This window comes from Hippichthys cyanospilos, chromosome 5 (assembly GCF_059441005.1).
Source record: "Hippichthys cyanospilos isolate Australia breed blue-spotted pipefish chromosome 5, RoL_Hcya_1.0, whole genome shotgun sequence".
NCBI classification, from domain to species: Eukaryota; Metazoa; Chordata; class Actinopteri; order Syngnathiformes; family Syngnathidae; genus Hippichthys; species Hippichthys cyanospilos.
The window spans coordinates 4,458,961-4,471,537 of NC_142373.1; the positions used below are offsets into that span (position 1 = coordinate 4,458,961).

Sequence of the window (12,577 nt, forward strand, 5' to 3'; positions counted from 1 at the left end):
ACTTTTATTGCAAAAGGCCAAAAGTATATTTGTGTCATATAAATCCTAACTTAAATTATTACAATTACTATTTTTTTAATATTTGAAACCATTCGAGGAAGATTGAACCATGAAGAACGTAAGCCGAGTTTTGATGCACAGATGTTGATTTTCATATTGGCCGTAGTCATACTTACCATAATTAATGTAACGGGACAAGCTACAGGGCTGAGTCTGAGTTCATCCTCGTTCAAACAGGAATACAGTCGAACCTCTACATAGTGAACTTCAAGGGTCCGAGGAGAGAAGTTCACTATGAAGAGAGATTCACTTTATAGAGGTTTTCCTAAAATGTTCAGAATTCATTGATGAAATATGTGAATAATTTTTTAATAAATATGTAAATAATTTTATATACGTTTTTTTAAAAATAAATATGTAAATAAATGTACATTAAACAACTTAAGTTGTTTAAACACTAAAATCTAATGCGGTAAAACTAATGTAAAAACATTTTACATTGAACAAATATCTTTATTATTATTCCACAAGTCGCATTATCTCTTCTCTCTTCTTCAGAATGCCACATATCGCAGCAGGCGAAGCATCGTACTCCTTTGCAATGGCATTCTGCTTCACTCCACTCGCACACTTCCGAATTATGTCGCACTTCTCCTCCAACGACAAAGGCTTTCGCTTCCGACTTATAGATCTAGCATCCATACTTTTCACGGCAGATTCCGACATCTTAGAATTTTCGGAGGGATGACCAGCGGAGAAACGCGTGCGCAGTGGACGGCGGACGAAGTGAAAATGCAAGAGAAAGTCGCGGCGCGCGAGAGCGGCTAGGCAGGGAGGAAATCCCGACAGTGCGCCCAATTTTACAACTTCACAATTTTCGATAAGTTCAGATATTCACAATATAGAGGTAGATGCTGTCAAGGGACTGACTAATAGCATCACTATGAAGAGATTATTCACTATGTGGAGTTTCACTATGAGGAGGTTTTACATACACGTCAAATATAGCTGTTTTGCAAGGGACCGTAAAGATTCGTTCACTATGAAGAGAGATTCACTTTGTAGAGGTTCACTATATAGAGGTTCGACTGTATTACAAAATCCAGCATCATGTAAAAGTTATGATGTCTCCAGCTGATTCAATTGAGAGTGGCAAGGTATGGACCATGTGTGCACCATTAGAGAAGTAATTAATAACTAATTATGGTGTTTTGGCATGTATACACATGTATACACACACAGTCATGAACTTGGATGCTACGCAACTTCAGATATTTATGGTAAAATGAACTTGATCTGCATCACGACTCGAGAGGAGAAGGATAAACTGTTTCGATCGTCTTCAAGTTACACTTGCGCTGCCTTTATTGACCACTCACAATGTGGGAAATTATACTCAACTTAACACACAACACATGCATAACTTACGGATATGAACTCAAGTAAATATGCCTGCTAATATAGACACTTGTAAACTAGCTTTGTTTATTTTTATTACGTAATCAGTGAAATAACCAGTAATCGTTTCCCAAAAAGGAGAAGAAAGAATAAAAAATGAAGTTACACAAGCAGCCAGATTGATAGCTAGTATTACAGTATGTTCTTGGTGATGATTATAGTGTGATTAAAGAGTCAATAAAGTCGTACACCCCGCCCACCCAATTGGCCGCCCACCCATTGGCCCACTCTTGCCCATCTTCACCTCTATAGAGTGTGTAATCTTAGCACATTAGTGCCATGGGTTTTAAGCTCTGGAGCAAGCTCCAAAAAATTCACAGCTGGACTGAGTGGAGAGAGAGGGAAGGAGTGAAATAGCTGCTGAGAGATCAAGTAGACGTAAGTGGCTATAGGCTAGATTTGAATGGTATGATAGCATTTATCAACGCAATTTCAGATGCAGTGTACATGCCGATGGTAGCCAAATATTTATTTTTGTTCTAAAGAAAATAAAAGTTAATAAAAAGTTACTAAATGTTGTTTTCTCTAGACTTGTCCATAATTATGTCTAAATGAAGCCACGTGTGACATAATACCCAACCTTTGTGCTGGGTATTGTGTCTTAAGGTGTATTGTGATACAGCAAAGGCGTATTGCGACATGTTTTGCGACATATTGGACAATGTTTGTAAAAACCAAACCAAAAAAAAAAGTATGACCTACATATACAGTGATCCCCCCTACTTCGCGGTTAATGGGGGTTGTCAACCCCCTGCGAAGTCTGAAACCCGCCAAGTAGGGTATCAGTTCCTAGATTTCTATGTACACCCAAATATGGCCGCAGTAACCATAAAAAATCTTTTTTTTGGTATTTTTTGCCTATTTTATTTCCTTTCTCCTATTATTTAACATTACGTTATCCTTATTAACATTATTAACATTATCGTATTTAATTGCATTAAATAACTAATATTACTTAGTTTGTTGAGAATTTGTTCTCAGGACTGGTTATCTGCACCAAGACTCCAGTGAAAGAGTACGCAAGTCATCACGTTGAACTTCACATTTATTTTGGCTCATGTATGGTTTATCATGTAGTAACTGTTGAATAATAAATCAACAACGATGTTAAAGTCAGTCAACTAACATATAAACACTTGCCGAACTTTATAAATTTACTGTATTTTTAGCTGCTGACATTAGCGGGTTAGCAAACACTAACAATAACTACTAACTATAAAGTGCAACCTCTACACAAACGAACACATAAACAGAATAAACAATCATCGCTTACTAAACATAGGCAGTAGCGTGCGTTATCAACATAAATGATAATAAACTATGAGCTTACGTTGTCATTCACTACGTCACCGTAACAAGCCGAATGAAGCACAGAGAACGTAAAACATGAAACGGAAATGCAACGGGAACCGACAAATTAAAAGCATGCATTTCAAAATAAGAGGAAAAAAAAAACGTCACAAACTCTAACGCTTGACGAATTCTTAACATAGTTATTAACTAATATTACTTCGTTATTTGATTAATACAGTACTGTAATAGGTACTTTTTTCCATTTTTGTACATTTTTGCACATTTTTAAATGATTTTTTAATTTTAAATATTTTTTATTTTTCCTGGAAAAAAAACGCCAAGTACTGAGACCGCAATATCTGAGACCGCGAAGTAGGAGGGATCACTGTATATTAACAATGACTGAAAAAAAACAAAAGGAAATCATTAGAATAGACAAATTAAAAGAAAAATATTCTTTTTCAGAAGCCACACATCATTGACATCTATGTGCAGACATTAGAACAGTCTTTTCCATAAAAAAAAAAAAAAACAATGTCCACATTTTTGTATTTCAAGCATGCCCTTGACTGTGTTATGTCCCCAGCAGTTGCGACTACTCTTTAAGGTGGCACTGATGTGGCACAAATACAGGCACAAATAGAGGCAGCACTTTGTCGCACGTGCCAACAGAATACTGTTGACAGTTCTCTTCAACCGTAAATGAAACAGATCTGTGACGTCACTTGTATTGGTGAAAAAAATACAAAAAAAAAAAAAAAAAAAACAAGGTGAAATCTATGGTTGTAATTTATCAGAAACAGTGAAACCTCGAGGTACAGTCTCTCCTGTACAGAATTTTTTTTTTCATATTAAGAAAATTACTTTGTATATAAAAGAAACAAAACAATAAAACAAAACTTGAAATTTCATAATTCCTATTTGAATAACACAAATTGAAATTCTGCTCATTAATTTGGCTGCAGCGCTCGGATATTATTGCACCTCTCGGGAACCCATACAGGAGCTTCCTAAAGATGACTTGACCACTATGCGGAAGCCTGAGATATGACTAGAGAAACAAAGGAAATGCTATCTTCATACCATAAGTTTTATTTTTCTGCTGTTGCCTTCCTCCTCTGCCGCCACTTTTGCTGTGGAACATCGCCTCACTCCAATGGTAATGTATTATAACATTAAATGTGGTGTTTTTAAAGCGCTTAGAATGATTTGCAAGTAAAACACAATTCATAATATGATGAAAATCATGATACGAAAGCCACTCCCAAGCGAATATATTTACAAAATAAATAAATATTACGAAAATAAGGAGTTTCAAAGCTGATAAGCAATGTATTGCAAAATGGTCGTATTACAATACGCATATTGCGTCACTTCATATCGCAATATATCAATATTATCGTCCAGCACTACCCAACATGTCTAATATACATATTACTTTTACTACTTTAGAATAATTTGGAGGAAGACCATATCAAAAGTCTTTTTGCCTTAAGGGACAGTATGTAAGATTTTAATTAAAAAGGAATCCATTAAATGATTCTAAAAACTTGCAAATAAATGTGTAATGCGATATTAGATGGGGGATGGCACTTCTTTGGAGAAGGCCATGTTTGTTACAGCTAAATGCAGCACCTGTAATACCCCCTGCTGTCCGTAATGAAAGACAGCCTAAATCTTACACACCATCCCTTTAAAATCTGAAAGTATGACATGAATTGCGATGTATTATTAATCAGTTTTTATTTTGTGAATAAAACAGGGTTTTAAGGGAAAAATAAAAGAGCCAGTGTTATTAATTTTGATTTAGTTTGTAACTGTTTGTGAATGAGCAGCTCACCTTAAAGAGCCGAAAGTTCCATTGCAGGTATTGGATCATTTTGACACAGTCTATTATTGTGCTCATGAGGACTTACACAATGAAAAATGCTGCTATAAAGACAACAACCATCAGATTGATAATCACCCAACAGTAGTTGTTAAGCAGTAGTAGTTAAGTTTATCAGTTTGAACATTAATTATGTTGCCGTTGTAGTGTATTCAAATGAATAGGGGTTGAGAAGGATTTTCAAATCGTTGTATTTTGTTTTTATTTACATGTTACACAATTTCCCAACTTCAACTGAATCCTGTCTGTAGAATTTCAGATGATTTGAGACAATAAGTCCACCATAATAAGAAAACAAGGACAGCATGGTCAACTGGCACCTCACAGTTTTGATGTTGGGAGTTGGAATGTGAGCCCGAGCTTTCCTGTGTGGATTTTGCATCTTCCTCCAGATACTCCGTGTCTTGTCCAAAGTTATGTAGAAAAAGAGTGGTTAGTGGCAGAACACTACTCCTGCTCAATATATTAATAATACCTGAGGTTGGCAGCACTGAAGAAACAGATGAGAGCCGGAAGGCAATGTCTGAAAAGTTCACATTTAATATATAATATTGTGGGGCCTTGTTGGTATCAGCTCATTTATACGAGATGTAAGCTGTAGCTTTCTGCAGTATCAAAGCTCAAGGTCTCCCCTGACCTTCACCGCTCTGAGCAGGCTAAAAATAGCACATTCATCTGACTTCAGTGGGGTTGAACTGAAAGACTTTGCTGTAGCCTTTTGAACATACTACAAATTACTTTATACAGATTGTACATACATTTAACACTGTTATTGTAATGATTTTTTCTGTTTTTTTTCTTTCATTAACTTAAATATATAATCACTGATGCTGTGGTTTTACACTTGCCTGACTTTTGGTGCAGTGTTTTCACAGTAAGTGTCTGTGTGAACATAAGCGTGAATGATTGAATGGTGTGACTCTCTAGATGTTCTCTGCAACTGACTGGAAACCAGTTCAGAGTGTCAACTACCTTTTGCCTAAGTAAGCTGAGACATGCTCCATTATCTCGCCACTGTAAACAAGATAAGTGGTGTTAAAAATGGTTGTGGTTTTTTTAAACGTAAAAATAAGAAAAAGAAGATGCTCTGACTGTAACACCAATCAAAATCATCTTTATGAACTAATATTATGAGAACAATAGTAGTTTAATAGTAGACAACATTTATTAAGTGCACCAAGAATAACTGTCACATGCACTTTTCTGTACAGCTTTACAAAACAAAAGAATAGGTGTGTTTCCATTACTGACAGATTTGCACAAAATGCAATTTGTGTAAGGGCAAACGAGAAATGGAACTGCACAAATTTAGAAAAAACAAATCCCAAATATTACAGAAGGTTTCTCATGAGGCCATGTTTGAGACGTGTTATTATTATATATTATTATTAATACAATTATTTTTCAAAAGTGGATTGGAAACATGTTTTTGCATTTCTTCTAGTCATGTTACCATATTTCTCCGTGTGTAAGTCGAACCTTGCTAATAAGTCGGCCCCCACTTTTTACTTCCATTTGGGTTAACTTTACAAAAACACAAGTATGAGTCTTCCCCTTAGTTTAGTAGTTACATGTATCATGGCTGTCCAATTAAAACAAATGGTGTGTGTAGTTAAAATGATGACATTACGGTACTTTTACACGATTTCCATTCATCCATTTTTTTGAGAAAAATACATTTACTTGCTGGTCCTGAGGCCCCACCACTGCATTACTGTATACCTACTTCGGCAATGTTTGCCAGTATTTAAGTCTTTGCAAGTCTCTGACACATATGCTCACTGCTGCTTGACCACCCTCCCGTCTACTACTCCGATGGTGTTTCACAAAACTAAGCTGATGTTTAAGACCAACGTCAGGTTGGTGTGTGGAGGCCGAGATGGAGACATCAGATGGAACTGAATTTTTAAAATTGTAGCTATACAGTGGGCCTCCGGTGTACGAGATTAATCTGTTCCGCGGTTGGGATGGTAACGCAAATTGGCTGTATCTCGGGCAATCCAAACCTATGTTAATTAGCTAATGTATGTAAAATCCCATGTAAAAAAAAATAAAAATTGTATATACATGTTAAAAATTTGTATAGAACTGAACTTTTGAAATTAAATAACATCATAAAAAAATATATATAAAGGATTTATTTATCTTTGAGTGACGCTTGCTATGGCCCTATTCCATAGTAAGGGTAGCCTTGGCTAGGCTATCTTAGTTTTCTTCATATTTCTTGATTATCTCGTGCTTCATTTCCATATAAATCATCTTCTTACTTCTTACTTTTTTTAACATCACTAGCAATCTTGGGACTCATGGATCACATATTCAAGTTGAATTAAGCACTAAAATGCATAATAAATGTGATACTGAAAGTACTCTCACATGAGATCAAGTCTTTAGTCAGCCATCTTTGTGATCCCAGGTACCGACCAATATAGGCAGCCATCTTTGTGATCCCAGGTACCGACCAATAGCAGACCAGCATCTTCGTGACCCATCTAGCTGACCAATAGTAAACCAGTATCTTAGGGAGTGGAGACGCCGACCAATAGCAGACCAGCATTGTAGTGGCGCATTGCAGCGGAGGAAGTTTGACGCCAACAGAAAATAAGAGCAACTACCTAAAAACGCCTCAAGAGGGAGGCAAAACAACAAAAACAACCAACCCTAATCCTAATGCTAATCCTAAAGCGGGATAAATGCCTTAAAAGGGGACTAAAAAAAATTCTGTATTCCACATCGTAACGTGAAAAAACGTGAGCCAGGGACGCCGTAACCCGGGAGTCCACTGTATTATACATTTGGGGCAAAAAAAATCCTTAGTCCTAAACCATGTCAGTGATGTAAATTGCACTGTCACAGTTTGCAAATGGGCATTTGGCCTTGCAAAAGTCCCCTTTCTTCTTCCATATTACCACTGAAAGGTCAAGCTTTCGCAATCCATGTGTCTTAGCACTCAATTAGTTGAAAATTGCCTTTTGTCTGCTGGGAGCAGGTGATAATTGCTGTGGGTCACAAGCAATAATTGCCAGTGAAACCTTCAGAGTCACTGCCTATTAAGTGGAGTTATTTAAATCACCTCACCTTTGGGGTGCTTCCGTGTTCTAAACTTGCCATTAATTGGGGAAAGGATTTGGAAACTTTTCAATCACATGCTGGTCTAACACCTGGCCTGCTTTCCACATGTTACAAAACTCTCAAAACCTCTTAAAAAAAGCACCCAGTATTATCCATGCCAGATCCTGATAATACTGTACTGCATAAATGTTTGTAGTCAAAGGTTATTTACTTATTTATTTAATCTACAATTTGTTTGTAACATTAATGACAATATATATATATATATATATATATATATATATATATATATATATATATATATATATATATATATATATATATATACATACATACACACACACACACAGTGTCTGCAAAACCTATACAAACATTTTTGTCACAAAGTAACAGAAATCAATGCAAAGTCCATCATTAAAAAAAAAAATAAATAAATAAATAAAAATGCACAGAAAAATGTATCCCTTAGTGACTAAGGCTTAGTCAAATATACAGCTATTGGGGGTGGAAGCATTTTAAAATCCTACATTTTTTTTAACAGTGACAAATTACTAAATTACGCTGCTTTGTCTCTGTGAATAGTCAAATGACATTTTATGACAGTACAATAGCTGTTTGATCCCAAATACTTTTGAAGCTGCAGGGATTGGATTTTGATAAATGTGGGCCAAAATGAAACAAAAAAATTCCTCGAAGTTTAAGAAAAAAAAAAAAAACTAATCTAATATGAAGTGGCTTTCTTAACAGGCTAATTTGCTTTTATCTCTTGGCACATTTGGTTCTCTAATAATAACAATGCTGAATAAGAATTCAAGTAACACAAGTCCTCAGCGTTCCTTCTATATTACGCTCTCAACACCTTTGTGCACAGGAAATGTGTGCAGCGCATGAAGAAAAAATACAATAAAAAATGACAGTAAACAATAACTTTGTGGGAGCATTTCAAACTGAAATGTGCACCATATTGTGTAATCATTTTCATACTTGCTTAATTTTAACAAGTCTTGGTTCCTATACCCAATTTCAAAATTTACAGGAATAAAAATGTTAATGTATCACATAGGGCAGTGGTGTCAAAACCAGTTTAATTGTGGGCCAAATTGTAATTGTAGTATCTGTCGGAGGGCCATTATGACTGAAGTCAAATCAATTTGAAATATGAGGGTCGCACATTTACTTAGTTTTGGGATCAGAGGTTGATAAAAACAGTTCAACAGAGGGGATTGGTAAAAAAAAAAATGCTTGATGTTTACCAACAAAATAACTTTTTAAAGGTGAAGAACTTACAAATTTGATATTTTAGTGAGAACCTTCGAGTCATCATTCACATTTCACGGGCCACATTAAATGATGTGGTGGGCCAGATTTGGCCCCTAGGCCTTGAGTTTGACATCACTGACGTAGGTTCACAGAATTACACCTATTGGAGTGCCATCACGTCTCTGTTAATTCCAACTAGCTGTTGTGTTGGGGCTTATTTATTACTATGGTGACAAGTGTGGTATACGCTAAACGTTACAACTGTTTTTCATGATACCTAAAAAGTAAATGACAAAACCAGTGGTGAAGTTGCTCAAACAGGTTCAAAGTTAGGTGACACATCAGTTGGGGACAAGCAGCAGATAACAACAGGTTTTAAATATTTTTTTAACATACGTACATTAAGTAACATTATTATCTCAGCATTTGGACAGGTGTGATACCGGTTTGGTTAACAGCTACATGTCAAACATTGCTTATCCTGTTCCAAGCCAAGGCAAGGGAGTTTGCGTAAATTCTCAAATGAATCAAATAAGAGGGAACATCGTAAGTCTTACATATATGATGCCTCTTGCCAAAAATGTTTCATAATTATTCACATCTGTTTTGAATTGCATATAATACACAAACAGTCGAAAAGTTATTTAACTGTGAAATCTATTACTCATCTAAATCACCTAAATCCAGTACTCACCATGCTTACACCCTCCATGCTTTTTATGTTTCCATCCTCCAACACAGCTGATTCAAATGATCAGCTCATCAGTATGTTCAGCGGAAGCCTGAATCATGTGCGTTGGAGGACAGAAATATCAAAAACATGCAGGATAGCGAGCCTCAAAGACCAGGTTTGGACACCCCTGCTTTAAATTTATATTCTGACATATTCTGCTGTCAGGCAGGGGCTAAGTAATTATTTCTACCAATTCTGGCAGCAATTAACACGTATGTTATTGAAAACAACCTCCATTGTTCGAGTTTGTTTTCTGTCTTTCATCCTTTTAATTACTGTTATTCCCCAAATATACAGTGCACCTGGGTATAGGACACACCCTTAATTTTAGGGAATAGAATAGATCAGAATAAATCCCATCTTTGTAAATTCTTCATCTCTTGTTGCGAGTGATCTGGGTGATTTTGTATTGCATTTATTCTGCTCATGAGTCATCTTTTGCCATGGTCTTTTTTTGGTTCCTCTGTTTGTTAAGTTACCTTGTCGTGCTTGTTATTTAATCGATCGTCATTAACTTAGTTAGTTATCTACATTTCTTGGACTCCTACATAAACTTTTCACAGATGAAGGAGGAATACAAGAGTAGAAGAACGAATGGAAAGTGAAAGGAAGTGCCTATGAACATAGCAATTAACATTTAAAACACCGTCCAAAGCATTTTTTTTCTGGGGTTATTCCCTTTAGGAAAGAGCCAAGTAAGCCATTCTAATTAACACAACTATAAAACAGGACATCTAATCTGTGTGGAAGCGTCACACAGCTAGAGTTATGAACCATGAGCGGTTCCTCTGTGAATTATCATAAAACTATATTAAAGCTTTATAGGTACTTAAACAGTTCTTTAACACAACTAGCTTTTTCGAAGATTAAGACATTTATCACTGATGGTGGCTATAAATTAACGAATATAATCTATCGTGTTGTTTAAATGTTTTTGGGAGAGAGAGAGAGTGGGAAAAGACTGACACAGAGATAGTTGTTAAATCACGTTTTAGGAGAGGACTACATATTTCAGTTATAAGGCCCGATGTTAAAGAAAATATTGGAATGATTTTGTAGTTTGGAACAAAGTACCTGCTGTTATTCACTTAAACAGGTCCTAGTTTTTATTCTGTGCAATGCTGTTTGCTATTAGTTGACATAACTTTCAGAAATTTAAGGGAAAGATACCTGTATGGGTTATGATGCAGCATTTCTGAGAAGGTGCTGAGTTAAGGTAAAATAAAAGAAGTGAAGTGCATGCGGTTTCGTGGTTGATTATACTTTACTGTACAAACAACCTTTTCTATTCCTGATACCCTGTAGAGGTTTTTGTATCATAATGAACACCTTCAAAAGTCTTGAACACTTTATAAAGTATTTCCAAGTCTTCCTGCATGTTGTTTGACTTTCAGCTTGTCCCTCTAGCCCAGGGGTGGCCAAGTTCGGTCCTCAAGAGCCACAATCCAGCCTGTTTTCATTGTGTCTCTTCAACTAACACACCTGATTCAAATGATTAGCTCATCAGCATGCTTTGCACAATCCTGATAACGACGCTGATTTAACTCAGGTGTGTTGGTTGAAGAGATACATTGAAAACAGTCTGGATTGTGGCTCTTGAGGACCGAACTTGGCCACCCCTGCTCTAGCCAGTTACGCACATAATCCATCTAGGGAGCAACAGTGGCTAAGCGTTAATGAAATGACCGGGAAACAAAATCCAGCAGCATGTAATTCTGTGCTTCCATTACCAATATTCACCAGCATTTCTGTTAAAGTGTACCTCCTGAGCTCAGAAGAGAAAAAAAAATGATAGCTCTAAAGCAGTGGTCCCCAACCTTTTGATCACCGCGGACCGGTCAACGCCTTAGATTTATATTGCGGACCGTGGGGGCTGGCAGCTCTAAAAACCACATCACAAACGTATGAACTGTTATGCTACGTGTATACCGAACGCCGAATCGCTACGCTCATTTGCGGGGCTTTCTGTCACGGTTGTACTTTTTGTCGCGCGAGGAGAGGGGAGGGGACTGGTGCGACCTTGCTGTGCACTTTACGGTAAATCCGGACAGAAGAGCATTCCTGAGAACTTTCACTTTTCTGTGGTGTGAAAGAGCCAATACTTTCACCGACAGCACCTTTATTCTTTGTAGCAATACTCGCCTGTCATAATAATAAATGTTTTAATGTCGCAATCAAGTGGCCGAGACAGTGGTAAATATTGTGCTGACAATGCTGCGCTATCGTTAGCTTAGCACAGTAACTACGGTTCAACAGCTATTAAGTGAAGTAAACGCGCTGCACATACCAGTGGTCCCAAGTTCTCGCTTCCGCCTTTCTACAAGCCAGGTTGTTGAACATATTGTGAAGACGTGTATGTTTCTTGCAAAGCCATGTTACATGATTCTTTGGGAGCGTGCGTGCCCACGTGCACGGAATTATGTGTGTTGAATTCTGAGCATGCGCAAAATAAATAGGCGCGGTGAGCAAAAGCTCGCTACGCGGAAGTAATGGCGAGAGGCTGTCACGTACTTTTCTTGTGAATGGGCTAACCACTTGGTGATTGCGGCACGCATAGAACTGCTGCAAGGATGTCCAGTGCAACACAGGTGAGTGCTCTTGCTTGGCTCCGTTTTGTATTGAAAGCTCAGCTGGCCGTGTTGGCTCGCTCCCGGTGACCGCAAAGCGGCCGCCATGATTTATTCCTGCCCCCTGCGTGAGCCGTTGAATGTTCCCGAAGTTGATTGGCTGTCGACGCGAAACGCGGAAAAAGTTAAAAAAAAAAAAAAAGAAAATTAACTTCACGCGAAAGGCGTCCATCGCGTCGCCCGACGTGCATTCACGCCCAGTCACGCGAACTCCATTGACTACAATAAAAAACTCTCCGCTTTTTC

General features: G+C 37.2%; 1 long non-coding RNA gene across 1 annotated transcript; it reads right to left on the reverse strand.

Moving 5' to 3' along the window:
• Positions 1–4,927: 4,927 nt before the first annotated feature.
• Positions 4,928–12,221, reverse strand: LOC148423215 (uncharacterized). Its single transcript, XR_015865714.1, has 3 exons — positions 11,992–12,221; positions 5,115–5,162; positions 4,928–5,042 (listed from the first exon to the last, which is right to left on the reverse strand). It is a non-coding gene; the product is annotated as an uncharacterized LOC148423215 (long non-coding RNA).
• Positions 12,222–12,577: the final 356 nt, after the last annotated feature.